General features: G+C 35.7%; 1 protein-coding gene across 8 annotated transcripts in view; it reads right to left on the bottom strand.

Annotated features, from left to right (window-relative positions):
• Window positions 1-16,774, bottom strand: part of Rhbdd1 (rhomboid domain containing 1) — a 138,836-nt gene extending 122,062 nt beyond the window's left edge. For 2 of the 8 annotated variants that reach the window (XM_048808652.1, XM_048808651.1), the window contains exons 1-2: window positions 16,653-16,699; window positions 12,178-12,262 (exon numbers count right to left, since the gene is read on the bottom strand). The gene's annotated coding sequence lies outside the window, so the exon portion shown is untranslated. Of the gene's footprint in view, window positions 1-813; window positions 937-5,967; window positions 6,070-12,177; window positions 12,263-16,652 lie in introns of those variants that run through there. The other 6 variants (XM_015481468.2, XM_048808653.1, XM_015481465.2 and 3 more) reach the window with 6 other exon arrangements.
• Window positions 16,775-22,735: the final 5,961 nt, after the last annotated feature.

Raw genomic sequence — 22,735 nt, 5'->3', positions numbered from 1 at the left:
ATTAAAAATGAAAACTGGAATCAAATTATATAAAGGTAATGGGAATCTAGTCTTTATGAATATTGTGACACTTTCAGTAATTACATTCCAGTATCTAATCATGGAAATATCTACAAGTTGAACTCTGTTCCACAAGAAATCAGGAATTAAGAGCCTTTTCTTCTTTTGAAGGCTGCTAAGACCTTTATTACAATGTATCTCCAAACTCATATACTTCATCATTATAACCACATTAAGTAACTCTCACCCAGCTTGACATACCGATTATACTATCACTCTAATGCCAATGGCTAAATATGAAGTGATATTAAGTGAGCAGGCTGATATTTTTAAGATGCAATATTTCTTCTTTTTTCCTTCATGAACCATCTTCCAAAGTGAATACAAATACAAAATTTTCTATCCCTTAGTGAGCAAAGTCCAATTATCTTTCATAAGACCCTGCCTTATGTATCAATACCACTCATGTGGAAGGCATATACAGAAACTCCAGGGAGTAAAATTTGGGACAACTACATGGACATAAAAATAATGTTTCAAGTAACTATTAAGAACCATATGTGTTAGGGCTGGGGTTGTGGTTCAGCGGTAGCGTGTGAGGCCCTGGGTTAGATCCTCAGAACCACATATAAATAAATAAATATATTGTCCAATTATAACTAAAAAAAAATAATTATTAAAAAAAAGAACCACATGTGTTATATGGCAACAGACCCCACCAAAAGTCAGGCCTTTAGTACCTTACATTCTTTTCCAATCTACTTAACATAATGCCTAACTCAATTTGCTTAAAATCTAATTTCATCATCTTACCTTTCCCCTGAAATCCATCAAATGGCTTTCTATTCTTCATCACCAAAGGACTCAATATAGCATCATGGTTAACAGAATGGATTCTGGAACTAAATGGCCCAGATTCAAATCCTGGTTTAATTGCTTGGAAGTTAAAAAAAAAAAAAATATATATATATATATATATATATATATATATATTTAGACTATAATATATATTTTTTAAGTAAGTTCTTAGCCTATACCTGAGTTTCTTTATTCAAAAAACAGACACTAAACAATAAGTCTTGCATCATATATCTAATGATTAATATATGTAAAAATACCTATAACAATGCCTGAAACATAATAAAAACTATATAAGTATCAGTTGATATTAAATTTTTTCATTGTCTTAATCAATTTCAAGCTCTTCAACCCAGGAATTGAAAGCTCTTATAACAGTCAACCCCCTCTCCAATAACAAATATTTATGTATTAGTTTAAAAATAATTATGTATAATTTGCTTCATTTCACTTAATTATCACGATCCTGTGAAGACAACATTACACTTTATGTACCAGCCGGTCCACCCAGCACTTCCCAAGAAAGTCATCTAACTGTCCTGCTACGGGCTCCTGAAGCATGCCCTACAGAGTTGACAAATGAGAAGCAACTCAACAGAGTTCTACTTTGAGACTTTGTGGGGGTGTTGAAATGTCAGGTCTCAGCTTTCGCTGTCCAAGGTGCTTAATAAGCAAGGCCATCTCCACAGATGGGCAATCATAGAGGCTCTCCAACCACCAGAGGTCACCAATGTGAATTTCACACACATCCCACAGTTTATATTTTAAGCTTATCTTTCGTATCTACCACTCTATAAGTCTCAATTTAGTGAAAATCTCACTGGTTCTAGTTCTCATCATATGAAACGATGAGACATAAATTCCATGTTTTTTATAGAGATAAGAAACTAGGATGACAATACCCATAAACTGGACTATTAGAACCCAGCTCTCCCTATCTGACTGTGTTGCTCATCTGTCAAGCCCTTCAACTCTGCCTCCCACAACTGCAACTGCAACTGCTACTATGTCTGTGAAAGACCCAGCAGCCCGGCCCTCCCATCACTCAAGAAATTCCACATTCTGTACTTCTACCGCATGTAGCAAATGCCTCAAATGCCTGTACGTGGTTATGTAAAAATCTTTTTAAATTCTAGGCTATGATCTACAGGGAGACTGGGAAATATAGTTCAATATTCTATTTCACATCCGATATTTTTTAACTTAAGTCATTAGACTAGAAACTTTCTTTCACACAACTGCTTCTTGGAGGATAAGATAAAGTTTGAGATAATTTTTTTTTAATTTTAAGAGGGACTAAAATAGTTATTTCGTTTTTGTTCAACTTTTATTTATAATAAAGTATGAAATTTAATTAGAACTTCATGGATAAGAAAAAAAGTGGTCAAAAGTGTGAAGATTTTGATGCTTACCATTTAAAAGCAAAAGGCTTCCTTTTATGGAAAATTAGATCTTACCAAAAGAGATAAAGAGATGTTTCCTTTGGCTACTATAACACAGAACACAGACAAGATGGTATAAACAATAGAAGTTTACTTCTCACAGTTCTGGAAGCTGGAAATCTGAGATCAGTGTACCAGGATGGTCAGGTTCTGGTGAAAGACCTCTAACAGAGTGCAGATTGCAATCTTTTCCTTGTATCCTCATATAAGGCAAGAGAACTCTCGAAGGTCCCTTTTATAAGAGCACTAACCCCAACAGTGAGGACTCTGCCTTCGTGAACTAATTACCTCCCATATATTTCACCTCCTAAAACTGTCACATGGGGTATTCTGGAGTTACCACAATTTCTGGATTCAAATCCTGAATTTAAATTGCACGTCAGCATTTTCATAAAATTTATTTTTGTAAACACAAAACTACTGCGGCAAAATTATGGTGGTATCGGGGAAAAAGAAGTTTAAATGTGGGAAGGTAGTTGCCATAGAAATACATGCCCAAGCCAAAAAAGAAAGTGTCAAGACAGAATAAGTCAGTCCTATGTAATGAATTCAACAAAATCATTAAGATTGATTTGAAGTGTTCATGGAAAGGTGAGGTCAATTTTATCTGAGAAGGAATATGGCAGAGCACAAAGAATACGAGGTTAAACAGAAGAGTTTAGCTTTTTCCCTGTCATTGCCACTGAAGAGGAGAATAAAGGCATACAAAAATAAAAGATAAAAGAAGAAAACAAAAAATAGCACCACCAGCCACCTCAAAAAACAAACAAGCAAACAAAAAAACTTCTTTTCTATTATACTGAGGACCAGCTGCTGAAGAAAAAAAAAAAAAAAAAAGCCCAAAGGAAATATGTTATGGTTTCAGGTAACAGGAGAAAACTCAGGAAAGGAACTGCAAGTTCAGGAAATGCTCTGAACTAGTTTCAACAACAAAACAACAATAACAGCAACAAAAACAAAAGATGCATGTATCAGTTTAAAGTCAGCTTGAATTATACTTGATCACGGTGCACAATTTTTTTGATATGTTTTTCTATCCGATTCGCCAGAATTTTATTGAGGATTTTTGCATCTAGGTTCATTAGAGATATTGGTCTGTAGTTTTCTTTCTTTGAAGTGTCTTTGTCTGGTTTAGGTATCAGGGTGATGTTGGCCTCATAGAATGAATTTGGAAGTTCTCCCTCCTTTTCTATTTCCTGAAGTAGCTTGAAAAGTATTGGTATTAGTTCTTCTTTAAAGGTTTTGTAAAACTCTGCTGTATACCCATCCGGTCCTGGGCTTTTCTTAGTTGGTAGTCTTTTGATGGTTTCTTCTATTTCCTCAATTGATATTGGTCTGTTTAGGTTGTCTATATCCTCCTGACTCAATCTGGGCAGATCATATGACTTAAGAAATTTATCTATGCCTTCACTATCTTCTAATTTATTGGAGTATAAGGATTCAAAATAGTTTTTGATTATCTTCTGTATTTCTGAAGTGTCTGTTGTGATATTGCCTTTTTCATCCCGTATGCTAGTAATTTGAGTTCTCTCTCTTCTTCTCTTCGCTAGCATGGCTAAGGGTCTGTCGTATATAAAGGTAATAAAATTAAGAGTCACAGCTAGTTTATTCCAAGAGACTAACAATGAAAAGTGAAAGACTTCTATAAACGTAAAAAGGAAAAAGCGAGGCCTTAGTAGTGTGGGACTGCCTGTGTAGTCCCCAGCAAAGCAGACTTTACACAAAACAGCAAACCAATAAAAAAGAACTGGAATGACTGTTCATCAGGGAAGTAACACTTCTACCTCTGCTTTTATCAACTGTACCAGTCCTGCTCATCCTGGTTTAGCTCCTAACTTTGTGGCTCTAGATCAGGCTACAGCCCCACCACTTGGAATGTACCCAATCTCATCTGATACCCAAGATCAACATCCTGAACAACCTGTTTCTTTAGACAAAGGTAAACATCAAGTTGCTTTGCAGCACACAAAAAAACTCAGAAAGCATAAGTCTAGTAGCTATTGTTTTAATAACTGAAAAAGAAATACATATTTTGCTACAGATGTTTATTCTAATATACAGATCAAAAAGAAAAGTCAGAACACTCACTAAAGTTATACATACAGACATCACCAGTTAATCTTTGGTAATGCTGCTCTCAAACGTCACATTTATAATCACCCTATTCAATATTCTAAACTTCATGAAGCACGTATTATTTATTGATAAGCAAGATTGTAACCCAAACAATCTAGTTCCAGAGTCTCTGTTCTTACAATGAAACTGTTGACTCTCAAGTTAGTCAAACACTGAAAGTAATAAATCTTTTTTGATTTTCAGTTCAGCATTTTTTCTTGTTTGGAGGACAAGCTCTTTCTGTGTCAGAGCTCAGATTAGATATTATCTTACGGTCACTTAATGAGAGATATGACACTTTAATCACATAAAAAAATAAGGATGTAATCTCAGTATAAAGAATAGTCTTTCCCAAGAAAGGCAGCTGGTACTTCCATTAAACCTGCCCATTTTTGTGTATTTAGAAAATATTTCAATATAGGAAATCTCATTGCATAAAACTTTGACTCCACATCAGTTGCAATTGTTTTCTTAATACAAATCAATTTATACATCTATATTTAGGAGAATAAAACAAAATATTGTTGTTCAAACACCCAATTATTTTTTGGTAACTATGATTAGTTAAAGCTACACTAAAAAAATAAAAATAAAAAGTTTTTAAAATTCTAATTATTTTTCTCATAGAAACAAATGGAGAAGTTGGAGAACAAAAGCCCCTTTGGCTTCTCAGAGGACCCCATCAGGGCCACACATCTGGCTGAGGACTCTGAAAGGAAGGTTTAGGGTCATAAAGTATCCCCTACTTTGCATTCCTTCACCCCCTGGCCTAACTGCAAAGCAAAGTTTCATCTGAAAGGGAAGTCACAGAGAAACACAAACTGCTTTCACCTAAGATTTACTGGTATTAAGAATCACTATCCTTACTTTTACCTCTGTGTTTTGTCAAATCACCAAAAGCTACACAGATCACTCCGCCTCTGAAGAATGGCTTCTGCAGAAATGCAACTTGATATCAGAGGCCTTGATATAGGTCCCACCAAAGAAACCATCTTTGTATTGTTATAAAACACCATTCAGACTTACTGTTCCTTGTGTAAAAGCCTATCAAACCTAGAAAAAGCTTAAGTTCCCCTATTAAACTTGCTTTCTTCTGCTGAGAGCTATGCAGCCCTCTGGGTGTGTTGTTATCATTTTCCTTTACTATAGTCCTGTGTCTTATGGCATCACTTTTTGGAAATGTGCAAGTAATATACACATATGTGTCAATACAGAAAAAATTCAGTCAATTCAGAGAAGAGATGGTAGAGAAGTTTCCTCACCTGAACCAGGTATAGAAAGATATAAGTAGATAAGAGAAGAAAAGAAGTTTTAAAGAGAGAAAATAGCATGTATGTGCTTTAGCACAGAGAAATGAAATACAACCATATAGGGCTAACTTCCAGTCTGAGTTCTGACATGGAAAGAGCTTGACCTCCAAACTAGAAAAAAGGTGAACAGAGAATCAAATAACATAATTAGATTTGTCAGACAATTGAGGAGTTAAGTCAGTCTACCCCTCTGAAATCTGGAGAGTGGCTGATATAGAGAATCATAGTCAAGATCAATTTACCTAGAACTGAAGATACTGGAGGAAGTAATTGGTAGGAACACATAAATCGTAATTATGATGAATTGTTGGAGTCCAAGTGTAGACCAGCTTAAGAATTAACAACTAGAGAAATAAAAGCAGTAAATCTCATCAATCTTATTATAACGCAAGTTCTGAAATGAGCAAATATATTCAAATGCAACTAATATGTAAGGTAATAATTTGGGTATAATATAAATTTCACACATATAAATATGTAACATAAACATACATTATAAATATACAAGTATGCAATTATATAAATATATAACAAATAATATAAATTTCATATTTAATACATGCAGAAAACTGCACCTACCTGAAGCAAATTACATAGAAATTCAAGAAAATTACAATTTTATATTCCTCAAACATCTTCCAGCTACCTCAGTTCAGAGAATACATTATGAGTTATACTAATACACATCTGCAGTTACAACTTGCCATCTAATATCAGATGACCCTCCTTCCACCACTTGGCAATAATTCACAAACTGCAATTCTTTTGATAACCACTTCTAAAAGCAACATTCAAGACATTTTGAAGTTGAACTGCCATACTTACTATAGTGCTTATGTATTTCTTAACCATTTAACATGCATAAAACTGTGCTATCATGTAATTAGGTTCTCACCTTTTTGGTTTTTTTTTTCAATATGCCACTGGCAAAGTTTTTGAGTGCTGTACTCCTGACAACATCTGTTCAGAAACTCCAGGGGTTTTATTACCATATTTTGCCTAATATGATAATTTTCAGGAATATAAACGTCGTATTCGAGAAGAGCTAACTGTACAGTAAGCACAAGTTAGTGGGAGGGGAAGTCCAACACCTAGAACTGTGGTCTGTTAGCCATTATTATCCCACTTCTACTCCACATCCCATTCTTACATGCCATCTTGTTCTGTAACCAAACTCACCAAGGGTAAAGGTTCTCATCACCCAAGTATGCTTTTAGCTTTCTTGGACAAATTAGAATAAGAGGGAATAAATTTCTCAACTGTCAAACACACCCCTACTTTCTCCTTTATGGCTTCTCTATCAAAAGCTGTTTTACCTTCCATCATATACACTTTTAAAACAAGACTCATTTAATTTTGACATTTGTTTACTGGACTGTACATTCTAAATGTGCCAACATTTCATTTCTGATTATAGTTATTCAAGGACACAGACAATATTTGTGTTTAGCCAGATGGTTTTAGTAAGAGAAATAAGTATAATACTCGGTTCAAGGATATAACCCTAACCACCAATTTCAACAAAGAAATAATAGAAGAATAAAAATAAGAACCTCAGATCAGATGCTCTGACAACACATGCAGCTCAATGAACAAACTGCATTTACATTCATTGTGCATGTTTCACTTCCAAACAGCATACAAGGTCAAACTACTGTCAGTTACAATAAGCTTCTAAACTTCTGGTCAATTACCTGGTTAATAACAAAAGACAGGGCTATGACATCATTACAGTTATAATTAATTTACAGAGCTCAGCCTCCTGTTAATCAAATACATCTTTAAAAGCATTCAATTATTTTTCGCCTAGAAAACAACATTTAGTTTGTTAAATGAAAAGTACTCTTGCTGAATTCAGCATGAAAGCTGTCAGCCTGCTCTAAGACATAAAGGACAAAAGGCTTCACAGTGCACGCTGCTGTACTATAGGAGCTACTGCCACATTCACAACAAACAGAGGTACAAGATGATGGGTAATACAACACATTCTAACAGTTTCTGAACATAAAGAAGTTGTCAGGGAACTGGGGGTAAATAAATAGGCTCTGGGAAAAGAAATGTCCCAATGCCTTTTGTCAAAATTATATACAAGGCTACGATATAATGTATGCAGTACTGGACAGTATAATTAAGGGCATGGCCCTTGTTAAAGCTCAAAACAAACTAGCCATGTGACCTTAGGACAATTAACTGCAGTTTCTACCCTATAAGAAGAGAAAAGACAGGGTCATTTGGTATTAAATGAAATTTCATAAATATAACCATAAATTGGACAATGATAGTGTTTTATGCATTTAAACAAATAAAACTGAAGATAAAAAGTTTTAAAGTTTTGAAGCATTTTTTACAAGAGTACCAATTATTTTCTAAGACTTTCTATAATTCTATATTTTTAAACTTGAGTGATTCAGTTATACATTTACATTTAAAACCATAAAATAGAGTACGTGCAAGAAACATGAAAGAAAAAGGTTTTAATTAAAATAAATTTTATAATAAAATCTCAAATAAGAGTTTCTATCAAGATTATCTGATGATTTGAGAATTTAATGAGCCTCCACTGTTTTGAGATTTTAAAAAAATCTCAATATGTCAGCTGGCATAATTTTTACTTTCCCTCCTTTTAAGTGTTATAGTCTTAACAGAAATTATTAGACTACATTTACACATAAAAAGTGACTGAAAAAAATGAAACTACTAGATTTGGTATATGATTCTGAATTTTGCTCCACAGCTAGGTGAATTAGTGCCAAGTCCAATTCTGACCCATCACCACTTATGATTTCCAATATCAATCATAAGCCAGTTCCTTCTCTTTTAGACCACAAGTTTTAGTGTAATGAGAGCTCATTAAAGTTCTCCCAACTGACAGCCCTTCAGACCAAGGTTTTTAAACTAGGAGTCACATGGGGAGCCACAATGCCAGTATCCCATGATCACTCTCTTCAAGAAGATTTAAGGAATTTTATTTTCATGTTTGCTCCACATAATATTTCTTTGTCTACCTAAAGTCCATGAAAAGCGATAGACATTGACGACACCACCACCACCACCACCACCATCCCTCATTTAATCCCTGTGTAAGAACTGTTTTTGAATTATTTATGTGACTGAAATCTTCTCTGCACAAGAACGAGTCAAGAAGTGGGGAGAGCATGTCAGACTTCAAAGACGTGTTATGTTCCCAAAACGCATAGGACATCCACAAATCACTTGGTGATAGGGGACAGGTTAGGAATTTTTGCCTGCCTAGCTTCAATACCCTATTCTTCCAGTAACAGGAATCCATTCCCCACCTCTATTAAATATGGTCTTGAAGGAGAAGAGGGGACTGTCAATAAAAGGTGACCTTTCCTATATTGATTCAAAGGTGACAATGAATAAACAACTCTCTGGAATTAGAACTAGTATAGAGAAACTAGGACCAACAGTTTTGGAGCTGATACTCAGAACATTAACTTGAAGAGCCTTCCAGATCTACATAATCTACTCAAACCTTGAGAGGTCACCTAGCTGCTTATGTTTACCAAGCGGGTAGAGTCTGGATTTTCTGTTGATTCTCTGAGCTGATCCACACAACTCCAATAATTTGTTGTTGTGACTAAACTATTTGGTAACTCAGATAACCTGGTTTCTACTGTTTATAAATGAAGAACCCCACCCAAAATAATGGCATTTGCAAAGGGCTGATAAACAGATCCTAATTTAAGCACCACCAACTCCCATTTCTACTGAGTACAACACTAAAGCCCATAGAAAAACCAAAATGCAGAGGTTATACAAGCTGTATCTCAACATACTATTCCTAAAGAAAGCAATAATACACAGAACTAATGATGCGAGCATGAGAGCAATTTCTGCACAAATTAGACAAAGTCCTCTCAGTCAAATAGGTGGTGTATAAACCTGGACACTGGATGAGGAATGATGTCTCAAAAGGAAAACCAGACAATCTAAAATTTGTCTTCTACTTATACAAAGTTGATATTTTTAAAGAATACTTTTAATTATTGAATTGATTTTCCCAATACTGGATCTCCTGCCTTTGTTCATCATTCAAAAGAAGTCTAGTATATACATTTAATAAAATGTTATCACTCAATAAAAGGTTCTGCCTAGAACTTCAGAACAATCAAATCATACAGACCAACAGCCCCTACTCCCCCCACAAAAAAAACTGAATACAAAGCTTCTTCAATCTTTTCAATATCATGACCTTCAGGAAGAAACATGAAAGGGTACTACATGGTTTTCTACAAAGAGATTTACTCCTTCACTTTTTTACTATCATACAATTCTTTAACAAATACATATCATCACATTTCTCCAAACATGAACCCAGAAAAGAAAACCAATAAATGTAAAACTATAGCAATAAGCACATGATTTTGTATCTCTCCATCTATATCCCTTCATTTAACAACTATTTGAACATCTGCCTATAGAGACAAGGGCTGTTCTTTTAGGAAACCACAGCTTAGAGAGAGAAGCAAAGATACAAACAGCAACATTATCATATGATGAAGAACTAAATTAAGAGCATGATCTCCAGGACATATAAAGAATTCAAAAAACTTAACACCAAAAAAAAAAAAATAACCCAATCAATAAATGAGCTAAGGAACTGAACAGACACTTCACAGAAGATATATAACGGATCAACAAACATGAAAAATGTTCATCATCTCTAGCAATTACAGAAATGCAAATCAAAATTATCCTAAGATTTCATCTCACTCCAGTCAGAATGGCAATTATCAAGAATACAAGCAATCATAAGTGTTGGTGAGGATGTGTGGGAAAAGGTACACCCATACATTGCAAATTGGTACAACCACTATGGAAGCAGTATGGAGATATCTTAGAAAACTTGAAATGGAACCACCATTTGACCCAACTATCTCACTCCTTGATTTATATCCAAAGGACTTAAAATCAGCATAGTACACTGACACAGCCACATCAATGTTTATAGCAGCTCAATTCACAATAGCTAAACTATGGAACCAACCTAGATGTCCTTCAACAGATGAATGAATAAAGAAAATGTGGTACATATACATAATGAAATATTACTCAGCCTTAAAGAAGAAGGAAATTATGGCATTTGCAGTTAAATGAATGGAACTAGAGAATATCACGCTAACTGAAATAAGCCAATCCCAAAAAACCAAACGCTGAATGTTTTCTCTGATAAGCAGATGCTGATCCATAGTGGGGCAGAGACAGAAAAGAATGAAGGAACTGTGGTTTATGTAGCGGGGAGGGAGAAATGGGGTGGGACTGTGAGGATGGGAAAGGCAGCAGAATGAGACAGATATATTACCCTATACACATGTATGATTACACTACTAGAGTGACTCTGCACCATGTACAGCCAGAGGAATGAGAAATTGTGCTCCATTTGTGTACAATATGTCAAAATGCATCCTACTGATATGTATAACTAATTAGAACAAATAAAAAATGGCAACAACAAAAAAACTTTATGTAAACCAGGTATGGGGGCACATTCCTGTAATCCCAGTGGTTAAGGAGGCTGAGGCAGGAGGACTGTAAGTTCAAGGCCAGCCACAGCAGCAACTAAGCAAAGCCCTAAACAACTTAGCAAGACCCTGTCTCAAAAAAAAAAAAAAAAAAATTACAAGAGCTGGAGATACTGTTCAGTGGTAAAGTGCCCCTGGGTTCAGTTCCCAGTACTAAAAATAACAATAACCCCTCCCCCCAAAAAAGTATGTAAAGGTGCATGGAGTGTTCAGAAAACAATAAAAATAAGTTTCAAAAGTTTTATATATGACATAAGGAAGAGAGAAAAGGAAATACTAGATATTATCATATGGGCAATGAGGAAGAGGATGAAATGACTCTTGAAAACCCATCACGAAAAACAGTAATGAAAACGAAAATTTTCATTTCATGAAAATGAAAGAATTTCTTTTTCAGTTATTATATGGTACATAGTAATTTTGAAAACTAAAAGGTTCCCTATTAACACAAAATTAACATTCCTCGAAAGAAAAAAATATCCTTTAATATACTGGTACGAAGGAAGAGTAATATGGGCAAGATGCACAACATTTCTAAATTTGTTCAAATTTAGAATCACAACTGATTCATTATAACAAACAACATTATAATAATTGCTGGTACTAGTAACATTAAAAGGGTGACAAAATTTCTTTCATTGTTGCCTATGAGACTTTTTCTCCCAAGGGAAAAAACCCAAATTATACATAGCTGCCAAAACACACACTCCTATTTATTATTTATATAAACTTGAAGGCACTGTATTATGTACATAAATTTCATTCATTACTATCCTGATGCTGTGGCTTTGGATTAAAAATGCATAAGCAAGTTAGCACAATGAAGAAATAGCTGTTGGTGTAATGACAACATTCCTGGAACTAAAACCACAAGAACTAGGGTCAAATACACATATTGTCACTTACTAGTAGGTGGCCATGGGCAAATCACGTAATCAATCGTTCTGAGCTTCTGTTTTTCTATCCCAATGAGAAAAATTCCACTTACTTCCTAGAGTTATTGTGAAGAATAAATGAAATAGCATATTACATGAAAGTACACTACTAAATTTTGTGTTTCATCTTCCTTTCCTCTCCATAAAGTAATGAGCCTCTCCCCCAGTGGAACTAGACTTTATTGCTTTGTAATTATGATGTGCATGTAACAATGTCCAAGAAACTAGATGGTAAATAACACCAACATGCAAACCTGAATGCATACACTGTTAGCTGGCTATCATCTAGATCCCAAAGGACTCTTGCACACTATCTATTGCATCCCAGAAATAGGATACATATTCTTTTCTGAATACAGCCCAAATTATCCATCATGATGCTACACAGAGCAGCTGGCTGATTGAAAGTGACTCCCCCTCCCCCATACTCCAGCTGTCACCAGGAAACCCTCCCCAACCTGTGAAAAAAGACAATGTACTATTACTATTACCATTATTAATAACAATCTAACACTTAGCATCTGAAATTATTTTTCTTATGAAAGCTCATTATTAACCATAAAAAAACACTTGATCATATAAATGCAGGACAGCTGCCTTTACAACAAAATATGGTAGATAGTAAACACAAATAATACTGTATATTTTCTTTGACTCCCCCCTTTTCCCTGAGTCATTTGTAATGCTAAACGGCAGTTGCTTAAAATACTAAATAGCTTTTAATAGTGATACAGCTGTCACAACTTCAGATTCTTTTTTTAAAAAAATCTTGATTTCTCAAAAATACGCACAGAATCCCATGGTTGTAAAATATGGGTCAAATCAAAAGCTACATTGGGGGGAAAAAAACTACTCACAATGCTGAAGGAGAAGCTATACATAAGCTGACACTGCTGAAAACTGGGAACTGTCATCAATGCAAGTTTGTGAATCCAATTCACCAGAATTCTTAATGTCATTAATTTTTAGGTATAGTTCATGTCCTGAGATTTTTCTAACCCTCCAGTAGTTTCCTGCCTAGTTCTTGAGAATACTAGCTTCCCTGGATATTCCTCTAAAGGTGGGTACCCAGAATCAAGAGCTCTTTACCTCACTGATCTCAAAGCCTCTAATTTTCTAAACTTTTCAGGACAGACATTGTTCTCTGTTTAGAGGACATAACTACAGCATTAAAGGAAATAAATCTTTTTAAGTAATTCTATTTTAATGTTCTTTAAAATAATTTTTACATATACACACACATACTTAACCTCCTGTAAATATATTATTTTGTTTTGTACTTAACCCCACCTCCATATTACAATGATATAAATTATTTATTTTTACATTTGTTCCCCATCTCCATGTTACAATACACTATCAAGTAAATTAAATTACAAGCTAGATTCATTCTCAAGTATTTTCCATGCCCATATATACCTAACAATATATAGAAATATAAAACGTGTTTTTATTACTTCTTAAAAAAAATATGACCAATGTGATTCTGCAACCTGTACACTCAAAAAAATGAGAAATTATACCCCATCTGATTCAAATGTATAATGTGTCAAGATCATTGTACTGTCATGTGTAACTAATTAAAACAAATTAAAAAATTAAAATTTTTTAAAAAATAATTAAAGCTATTGAAATTCATCAAAAAAAATGGAACACAAACTGTTTCAGTTGCTATTCCTAAGCATCCATATTGAAAAATATTAATTCTTTCAGGACTAACAGCATTTCCTTATGTTTTGGTGTATTTTTTCAATGAGGTGTCATCTTCTATAACAGATATATTCCCCTACTATACTTGACTATTACCACTGAAATCAGCGATAGAAGAATCACTAAAGATACTAAAATATTAACCATGCATTGACCTTCAGTATACACCAAAACAATTTCTAGAAGTTGCTGTTATGATAAAAATGAAGATTTTTTCAACCTCAATTAGAGTTTTAACTTCCTCCAAGTGTTTCTTTTTCATGATTATATGAAGGTTTTGACTCTACTTCAGCATCTTATTACTTAAAAAGTAGTGCACTTAGGTTAAAAAAAATACTTCATATATAAGAATATTAAAAAATGAATGGACCAAGGTTAGATTTGAGGCAATAAATACCTTTTTTTCGTCTGTCCAAAAGGAAACACTCCTGAGCCTGTATATTACTAACATATAGTAGACATGTTTTACATATTATTTCATTTAATTCAATGGGCTGAATAGGCACCCTATGACTTCTATTTTATAGAATAAAAAAGTAATGCTGGAATGATGTCAATTTGTCTTAATAGATACAATCAGTACATAGTAGGGGCAGGATTCAAAGCACGGTTTGTGTGACCCCAAACCAAAGCAGGGTTTGTGTGACCCCAAACCATTGCTACACATTTGCCTCTCTCATATGGAGAATAAGAAATTATCTGGGGCCTTTGAAAAACAAATGTTTCATGATGGGGTGGTATCAATTTGTCGATGGGAGGGTCAACAAAATTACTTAAGAATCTGATATCCAAAGTGACATGTTTATCTGAAAACTCTCACCCACAATACACAGTGTTCTCTAATCAAAGCATTATATTGCATAGGCCATGGTTTGACACTGAACCTTCTCAACACTGCAATGAGCTAAGGCTTTAGGGCAGTAGCTTCAGATACCAAATATTTCTTTTTCTCACCCTACAATGGCGACTTGAAAAAGGAAAGGAATAGGTATAAGAAAACACTGCATCTGACAATCTGAAAAAAAAAAAAAAAAAAAAAAAAAAACAGCAGGATGAAGGTACATCTAGCTTAACTCCTGTGATCCTTCCACAAAATGGAAGTATGGAAAGTAGATATGAGGCCTATTTGCTATAGGGGAGCTGTATGACATACAGGAACAAAAGACAAGGACAGATTTTCATTAGTCTTGGTTTTTTGTTTTGTTTTGTTTTATACTAATCACTACTCTATAATGCTTTTCAACTCTAAAGGAAGTATTTACCTCCAGTCTCTTCCAAGTTTTGGGTCAAAAGAACATAACTAACTGCAACTAAGTCCACGAAACCAGAAATACCAAAACATTAAAACACATTGCAACGTAATTACTGATTCTACAACAATACTACAACCTTAATAGCGTTAGTATTAGAACAACTGCTCTTTTAACAGAATACCCTGCATCAACAATCTTGACTACTTACAATTTAACAGAATAAATACCCTCTAAGCCCTGCTTACACTCCTCTAACGCACAATTCTTATTTAACCCAACAAAGAATCCTTCCAACACAATTCTCATACTAATTTCAGGTAGTCCTAACGTAATAACAATATCTCACCTTTGGTGAGAATTTTATGAATTGGTGATAAATGCTTTTGTTCGTTTTCACATGGCCCATGAAGTAACATTTAAGTGACTTGTCCAAGATTCTATATCTAGGTTACACTTGAACTTAATTCAAATCCCCCTGTGACTCCACAATGGGCGTTATCACTAATGTCAGTCATTCTGAAACCTTAGCGCCAGATGCACTGGGAATCAAACGGAAGGCTTGCTAAAATAATCTCTAATTTGGGATAAGACGCCAAAATTTGCATTTCCAACAAGTTCCCAGGTGATGCGGATGGAACAACACAGGAACCAACGCATCCCTATACTTTGAAAGATCACTTGTTTTCCCAAGTCCAGACCAGCAGCAAGTCAGAAGCCTTTAATGTTTTATTAGAAAGCGGAAGAGGGCGGGGAGACACACTAGAGCTTTCAAAGCTTTTTTAAATGCAATTTCAAAGAGAAAAAAAAAATTTAGTGCCACTGAACTACAGCAAGAGACCTACGCAGCTCAACAACGGAATCATAACTATGCAACAATTCACTTTGATAATAAGCTAAGTTTTCAAGAGTTTATGCTCAGTTTGGAAAAAACATAAGCATGTGATGATCCACTTTTGGAAAAAGTATCCAAAGGTTTTTTAAGGTCTGAGCAGAAGAGGGTTAAATCCGCTTAGGTGGATTTCCCTTCTCCTAAGTTAAATATCACATCTGAAGTTAGGATTCAATTTGCCACAACTTGTTTAGAGGTACAGGTTACTGCCCTGTGCTGACGCAACATGGCCGTAATCGTCCTATTTTCAAAAAGAATCTTGCAGAACTCCGTTAGACCCAACCCCAACCTGAGCGTCTGGGAACTTCGTCCCGGGTGAGGTCGGCCTCTAGCACAGAGAGGGCAACGACCAGGAGACCCGGGGTACAGTCGCGGAAAGAAAATCCGACCCGCCCTCAGACCTGGGGAAGAGCGCGCAGGAGCCAGAGGCGGCGCCTCCAACCCTGCCCCGCGCCAGCCCCTCCCCCTGGGGAGGCGCCGACCGCCGCCCCGCAACCCCCGCCCAGCCGCCAGCGCCCGCGGCCCAGGGAAAACGGGAGAGAAGCAGCGCAGAACCAGCTACGCGAAAGGGGCCAAACAGACGTGGAAACTCACGCTCTATGGCCCGCCTGCGTCCACACGTCTTCGCACGCAAGTGCGTCATCACGCACGGACGCCGATCCCAGATGCTCCTTCTTCTCCGGCTATAGAGGGAGCCTCAGCAGCCGCGCGACGGGGCCCGGGTTGGGGAAGAGAGCCGTAAAGCGCGCAGCCAGGCCGCGGCGCATGCCCAGTTGTGCGTGTCTGGCCGGTGGTCCCCGCGTGCTGGAGGCCGCGGGGTCGCCGTGGGGAAGGGCCGCTGCAGAGCGCAGTAGGCTGAGCTTGTTCTTTCTACTCATCTGCAGGATCCGTGAGAAACTTGCGGAATAACACTCCTTATTGTCATAAATAGCTAACAGCCGTCTACCACGCGCAAAGCAAAGGAGCGGTTGCTCTCGAGGGACTCGTTGTGGGGAGAAGGGCGAGTTACAGGCGCCCTGGCTCCTTCGGGGCGGAGAAACTGCCTGCTAGGGTCTGGTGGTGCTGTAAGCCCCTGAGCAGCTGCAGGAAGGCCGCTACTGCCTGCGAATGGTTGGTGGCACAGGCAAACTCCTACTTCCAAAAGTTCTCCCCAGACGGCGTGAGAGCCGCTTATCTCAGCATTAGGAAGTAGGCCAGCGGAACAAAGTCGGGGTGTACATGGCACTCCCTAAAACTTAGCTCGGAGGCTGCACTGCTGAGTCTGTTTGCCTTAATAAGGAATTCAGGTGTTAGGTATTTGAGGTCCACGTGTCATTTGTTCACTTGTTGGAATCAGACTAAGTTAAATGTTATAATGCTGTATTTATTTCATAGGAGAAAACTATCTTTTGGCATAAGATCTTCTAAAACTAGGGGAAAGATGCACTTTTTCCAACAAAGCAACCGAAAACAGGTGGTTTTATGCTGCTTTTTAGTTATTGGCAGTTGTAGCAGCTGTGTTTTGCCTATTAAAACAAAAATTGCCTAAATCGGAAGTTTATTTTCTGTCATTGGTAATTGCCAGAATTCTTTATAGAAAAATTTATTTTAGAGTTAAAATTGAAGTGAAAATATGGCTCCTTTACAGGAAATACATATGTATCTAAGACTTTAATATGACAAGATTTTCAGTGAATTGCATACTTGAGCTTTATAAATTATTTATTTAAAAACACTATGTTGATTAGAAAGTTCCTGACAGAAACTGAATTCCCAGGAAGAGTCAAATGGAAGAGGAAAACAGTAAATTGCCTACAGAAATATTTCCCTAGGGGAAAATAAATGTAATTTCTCAAAAAGAAGGGGTCCCCACTTACCCTTCTGATCCATGACCATATGCATTCATTCAATTAATACTAATCTAATTTTTTATTTTTATTACCCAGTACACCTTTCTATAATTGCATGATTTTTCTTGTCTTTATCATAATACATCAAATACAAGAGAAATCAAGAGGTCTCAGACCATTAACCTTGTAAAAATGCAGTTGTAGGGATTAAGGATGTACTTAGGTAATTATATTTCGGTTTCAAATATTATCAGTGAAAGAAATAGGGCTGGAGTTATAGTTCAGCAATAGAGCACTTGCCTCTCACCTGGGAGGCACTGGGTTCCTTTCTCAGCACTGCATATAAATAAGTAAATAAAATAAAGGTCCATCAAATATTATCAGTGAAAAATTTCATAGACATTTAAGGGAATAGAAAAAAGAATCTTCTTAAACACTCTCTTTTATTCTCTATGATTTGTTGAGCACACTGAAATTGTTTTTTAAGTTTCTAATTTGGTATATTGTATCATTCTCAAGTCCCAATTAAACTGGCATGCATCACCTGGATAATAACTACATATCTTAAACATTAACGTGGGGCAGTCAGTAGAATCACTGAACAAGTATTAAAAATACTAAAGAATCAATAACAAAAGTCCTTTAACATAAAAGGCATGTAATTGTTATATCACCTTACAAATAATAATTCTTAAAGCCTCAAAAGTATTTATTTTTATCATGAGAAAAGATAGCACTATGCTTATTGCATATAATGTGTTTGGTTTTTACTTATCAATTGGATTGCTAGTGTTTTTCAAGGCTTAGTAGTTTTCTGTTTGGTTAATCCTACCATTATTGGGAGTAAGATATTGAATTGAAATATTAAACTTTTTTTTTTTTTTAAACTAGGGATTTAACCCAGGGGTGCTTAACCACTGAACCACATCTCTAGCCCTTTTTGTATTTTATTTTGAGATAGGGTCTTGCTAAGTTGCCTAGAGCTTCACTAAGTTGTTGAGGCTGGCTTTGAACTTGGAATCCTCCTCCTTCAGTCTCATGAGCCACTGGATAACATGTGTGCGCCACCATGCCTAGCTGAAATAATATCAAACTATTATTATTTAGTTCATTCAATTCTATCATTAAAAAAAAAAAAAAAAAATCAGTGCTGTGATGGAAGCCAGGGCCTCATGCATCCTAGTGCTCTGTCACTGAGCTATACTTCTAGCCCCTTGATTCATTTTCTGGGATTGCTGTAAAAAGAAAAGTACCACAAACTAGGTGGCTTAAAACAATAGATGCTTGCTCAGAGTTCTAGAGACCTGAAGTCCAAGATCAAAATATTGACAGGATCATGCTTTCTCTAAAACCTATGCACAATTCAACTCATAGCAGACCTATGTAAAAGTAAAAAAATTAATACTTAAAATCCTCCCACAAAAGAAAACTCAGGCCCCAATAGATTTAATGGTGAATTTAATCAAAATTTAAGATTATGCAATCATATACAAACTCTGAAAACAGAACTGTTCTCATTTTATGAGGCTGCTATTACCCTGATACCAAAGCAACAAAAAGTCATTACAAAAAAAAGCTACAGATCAGTATTCCTCATGGACATACAAAAATTCCCAGCAAGGTATTAATAAATCCCACATTATATATGAAGGATTGATTATGCACTATGACTGTAAGGTTGGTTTTACATCAAAATATCAATTTTAAACACCATACTAACAGACTAAAAGTACACACAATTATTTGTTGGTCCATATGGACTGTCATAACAAAAATACCATAAATTGTGTGGCTTATTAAAAAATTTGCTTCTCACACTTTTAGAGGCACCATCAAGTCACCAGCAAATTTAGTATTTGGTGAGGGCTTACTTCCTCATAGATAGCACCTTCTTGCTATGTTCTTACATCATGAAAAGGGGGCATTAGCTCTCTGTGGTCTCTTCAGTAAGGATAATAATCTCAACTTATCATGGCCTAATCACCTGTCAAAGGCTCCACCCCTGAAAACTATCACCTTGGGGGTTAAGATTTCAACATGAATTTTAAGGGGACACATTCAGATCATAGTATCATCTCCATATGTGTAGAAAGACATTATTTTAATCCAACTTACATTTATAATAAAAACTCAAAAAGAAGTAGGAATGGAACTTCTTCCTCCTAAAAAGGGCACCATCCTTCTAGAGCCAACATTATACTTAAGGGTAAAACACTGAGTGCATCCTCACCAAGATCTGAAACAAGAAAGAAGTCAGCACTCCCTACTTTTTTTTTTTTGTATGTTTTTTAGTTGTAGATGGACACAATATTTTATTTATTTATTTTTATGTGGTGCTGAGGATCGAACCCAGTGCCTCACACATGTGAGGCAAGTGCTCTATTGAGGTACAACCCCAGCCCTGCTCTGCCTACTTCTATTCAACATTGTACTGGAGGTTTCAGCCAGTGCCTTAAGAGAAACAACTAAAAGGCATCTGATTGTAAAGAAGTAAAACTGTCTATTCACAGATGACTTGATCCTGTATGTAGAAATTATTAAGAAAAGCATGTGTGTGCATGTTTGTGCGCACACATATGCACACAAACTATGAAAATAAGTGACTTTGACATAGTCTTAGAATATAAAAAATAAATGTATTTCTGTATGCTACAAATTGGCATTCCTGGTTTAAGGAAAATAAAATCAAGCAAACAGTTTCATTCCAGCAAGCATCAAAAGAATAAAAATCTAGCCAAGTGGTACAGTCCTATAATCTCAATGACTTCAGAGCCTGAGACAGAATGATTACAAATCTGAGTGAGTCTGTGTCTCAAAATATGAAAAGGACTGGGGATGTAGCTCAGTTTGAAAATGCCCTGGGTTCAATCCCCAGTACCAGGAAAAAAAAAGAAATATTTAGAAACATTAGAAATAAATGTAATAAAAGAAATGCAAGATTTGTTCAATGAAAACTACTTAAGATGGATAAGAGAAATTTATAATCATGGTCTGGAAAGCTAAAGAATATATTAAAGGACAATTCTTAAATGACTTATAGATTCATTCCACAGTCCCTTTCAATTTCAGTGAACTTCTGCATTTGTTGTGGTACATTTTGATAAGCTGATCCATATGTAGAATAAAAGATCTGGAATAATCAAAACAAATTGGCAAAGAACAAAATTGGACAGGTTAGATTGCCTCATTTCAGTTGACAAATTGGACTTTCTCCTATTTAAAAAATAATAATAATGGTACATGGAAGATGTCATTAAGAAAATGAAAACTAAACTACAGTTTGGAAGAAAATATTTGTAAAGTTTATAACCGTTAAAAGATTTGCATCTGGAATCTTAAAGTGCTCTTACCATTGAAGAAGAGGAAGTTGAGCCAAGTGTGGTGGTGCACGCCTGTAATCCTAGTGGCTTGGGAAACTACAGCAAGAGGATCATAAGTTCAAAGCCAGGGTCAGCAATTTAGCAAGGCCCTAAGCAACTTGACAAAACCCTGTCTGAAAATAAAAAACAAAAATAAGCATAAGAAGGAGAGGGATAAGGAGGCACTGATTTAATTAAAAACTGGACAAAAAGGCTAGGAATTGTATCTCAGAATTAGAGTACCTGTCTATCATGCTACAGGCTCTAGGATGGATCCTCTGTACTTAAAAAAAAAAGTGGGCAAAAGTTTTGAAGAATACTTTACTAGATAAAATATATGAATAAGCACATAAAAATAGTCTCAACATCATTAGTTCATTAATCATTAGGAAAATGAAAATTCAAACCACAGTGAGATACCATCCTATACCCCTTGATGTGACTATAATAAAAAAGACAAGTTGGGACAAGAATGTGGAGAAACCAGAATGCTTGTACATTGCTGGTTGGGATGTAAAATGGTATGGCCACTTTGGATAACAAGCAGTCTCTTAGAAAGTTAAATAGACACTTACTGTACAACCCAACAATTCCACTCTTAGGAACAAATCCACCCAGGAGAAATGAGACATGTCCACAAGAGACTTGCATGTGAATTTAATAGCAGTATTGCTCACAACAGTCCCAAATTATAAACAATGTAAGAACCATCAACTCTTAGTAGATAAAGAAATGAAAGAACAAACTCCTTTATTCTGCAACATGGATGAATATCAAAAATATTACAGTAGCCCCCTTTATTCTAGGGGTCTTTGTTCTAAAATCCACATCTACTACTGAAGCCTATATATACCATTTTTAAACCTATGATAAAGTATAAGTTATAAATTAGGTACAGTAAGAAATTAACGATATAAAACAACAGTTATAACAATATTCTATAATAAATGTTATAGTATCTCTCAAAATATCTTATCAGTGGGATTGGACCCACTGAGATGAATGGAGGAGCATTCCAGGACAAACATAAAAATAGTGAAGAGAGCAGAATATTTTGAAGAACCATTAGGGTGACTTATATTTTATGTAGCATTTAAGCATAATATTATGTTATATATTATTTACATAGTATTATGTTGAATCATAGTGAGAATTGAAAAGGGTATGCGATCATGTCCAGTATTCTTCATTTATGAGCATTACAGTGTGGATAATGGACTGAAGGGAATGGAGAATTTACTTGGCAGAATAAGTGGAAAGTTTAGCTATACACTATGGATATAAAATTACAAGTAGACAGACATTGCATGTCTGTAATTCCAGGAGTTCAGGGGGGCTAAGGCAGGAGGATCATGAGTTCAAAGCCAACCTCAGCAACTTGAGGAGGCCCTAAGTAATTTATTGAGATCTTATCTCAAAAAGTAAAAAGGGCCTGGGATGTGGCTCAGTGGTTAAGTGCCCCTGGGTTCAATCTCTGGAACTTTCCCCT

The sequence above is a fragment of the Marmota marmota genome, unplaced genomic scaffold, assembly GCF_001458135.2.
Source record: "Marmota marmota marmota unplaced genomic scaffold, marMar, whole genome shotgun sequence".
In the NCBI taxonomy this organism is placed as follows: Eukaryota; Metazoa; Chordata; class Mammalia; order Rodentia; family Sciuridae; genus Marmota; species Marmota marmota.
This window is presented reverse-complemented; position numbering and strand designations above follow the sequence as displayed.